Raw genomic sequence first — 2,755 nt, forward strand, 5'->3', positions numbered from 1 at the left:
AACGGCCTTATAAGAAATTCTATAGAAAACGATAGTTAACAGAAGGATATGGAACAATAAGGTAAAACCACAGGAAGAAATGAAGAACACTGGAAATGGTGTCAATTCAGTTCAGTCACTTACTCGTGTCTGACTGTTTGTGACCTCCTGGACTGCAACACACCAGGCTTCTCTGTCCATCATGAACTCCCAGAGCTTGCTGAAACTAATGTCTATTGAGTTGGTGTTGCCATCCAATCATCTCATTCTCTGTCACCTTCTTCTCCTGACTTCAATCTTGCCCAGCATCAGGGTCTTTTCCAAAGTGAGTCAACCCTTCACATGAAGTGGCCAAAGTATTGGAACTTCAGCTTCAGCATCAGTCCTCCCAATGAATATTCAGGACTGATTTCCCTTAGGATTGGCTGGTTTGATCTCCTTGCAGTCCAAAGGACTCTTAAGAGTCTTCTCCAACAACACAATTCAAAAGCATCAATTCTCTGTTGCTCACCTTTCTTTATGGTCCAACTCTCATATCCATACATGACTACCAGATAAACCATAACTTTGACTAAGATAGACCTTTGTTGGCAAAGTAATGTTTTTGCTTTTTAATATGCTGTATAGGTTTGTTATAGCTTTTCTTCCAAGGAGAAACGTCTTTTATTTTCATGGATGCAGTCATCATCTACAGTGATTTTGGAGCTCAAATAAATAAAGTCTGTCACTATTTCATTTTTTCCCCATCTATTTGCAATGAAGGGATGGGACTGGATGCCATGATCTTCGTTTTTTGAAGGTTGAGTTTTAAACCAATTTTTCCACTTTCCTCTTTCACTTTCATCAAGAGGCTCTTCATTTTTTTAGTTATGTATATTTAATTGATAAAGTTTTTTTCCATATAATTACAGTGCCATCAATATAACAAACTTAATGATATTCCTTTTATCATTTAACACCCAGTCAGTATTAACATTTCTCTGAATACCTCAAAAATACTTAAAAAAAAACAAACAGTTGAATTAATAGTTGAATCAAGTCAAACAAAGCCTCCACATTGCATTTGGTTGCTGTATCTATTAAGTTTCTTAACTGAATAGAGCTCCTCTTCCCTTTCTTTTTTAAAAAAAATTAATTTATTTTAATTGGAAGCTAATTACTTTATAATATTGTAGTGGTTTTTGCCGTACATTGACATGAATCAGCCATGGGTGTACATGTGTTCTCCATCCTGAACCCCCCTCCCACCTCCCTCCCCATCCCATCCCTCAGGGTCATCCCAGTGCACCAGCCCTGAACACCCTGTCTCATGCATCAAACCAGGACTAGTGACCTATTTCACATGTGGTAATATACATGTTTCAATGCTATTCTCTCAATTCATCCCACCCTCACCTTCTCCCACTGAGTCCAAAAGTCTGTTCTTTACATCTGTGTCTCTTTTGCTGTCTCAAATATAGGGTCATTGTTACCATCTTTCTAAATTCCATGCTGCAGAGTCAGTCATGTCTGACTCTGTGCGACCCCATAGACAGCAGCCCACCAGGCTCCCCCGTCCCTGGGATTCTCCAGGCAAGAACACTGGAGTGGGTTGCCATTTCCTTCTCCAATGCATGAAAGTGAAAAGTAAAAGTGAAGTCGCTCAGTCGTGTCTGACTCTTAGCGACCCCATAGACTGCAGCCTACCATGCTCCTCCATCCATGGGATTTTCCAGGCAAGAGTACTGGAGTGGGTCGCCAGTGCCTTCTCCGTCTAAATTCTGTATATATGTGTTAATATATTGTATTGGTGTTTTCCTTTCTGACTTACTTCACTCTGTATAATAGGCTCCAGTTTCATCTACCTCATTAGAACTGATTAAAATGCATTCTTTTTAATAGCTGAGTAATACTCCATTGTGTATATGTACCACAGCTTTCTTAATCATTTGTCTGCTGATGGACATGTAGGTTGTTTCCATGTCCTGGCTATTGTAAACAGTGCTCGGATGAACATTGGGGTACACGTGTCTCTTTCAATTCTGGTTTCCTCAGTGTGTATGCCCAGCAGTGGGATTGCTGGGTCATATGGCAGTTCTATTTCCAGTTTTTTAAGCAATCTCCACACTGTTCTCCATAGTGGCTGTACTAGCTTGCATTCCCACTAACAGTATAAGAGGGTTCCTTTTCCCCCACACCCTCTCCAGCATTTATTGTTTGTAGACTTTTGGATCGCAGCCATTCTGCAAAGATAAGGTGTCCATAGGTACATGGATTTATCTCTGGGCTTTCTATTTTGTTCCATTGATCTATATTTCTGTCTTTGTGCCAGTACCATACTGTCTTGATGACTGTGGCTTTGTAGTAGAGCCTGAAGTCAGGCAGATTTAGTTCCTCTTCACCTTCTACCATAAGTATGGTGTCATCTGCATATCTGAGGTTATTGATATTTCTCCCAGTAATCTTGATTCCAGCTTGTGTTTCATTTGGCCTGACATTTCACATGATATACTCTGCATGTAAGTTAAATAACCAGGGTGACAATATACAGCCTTAACATACTCCTTGCCCAATTTGGAACCAGTCTGTTGTTCCAGACCCGGTTCTAACTGTTGCTTCTTGACCTGCATACAGATTTATCAGGAGGAAGATAAGGTGGTCTGGTATTCCCATACCTTTAAGAATTTTCCACAGTTTGTTGTGATCCACACAGTCAAAGGCTTTAGCATAGTCAGTGAAGCAGAAGTAGATATCTTCCTGGAATTCTCTTGCTTTTTTTGTGATCCAGCAGATGTTG

The sequence above is a fragment of the Bos taurus genome, chromosome 29 (assembly GCF_002263795.3).
Source record: "Bos taurus isolate L1 Dominette 01449 registration number 42190680 breed Hereford chromosome 29, ARS-UCD2.0, whole genome shotgun sequence".
Classification (NCBI taxonomy): domain Eukaryota; kingdom Metazoa; phylum Chordata; class Mammalia; order Artiodactyla; family Bovidae; genus Bos; species Bos taurus.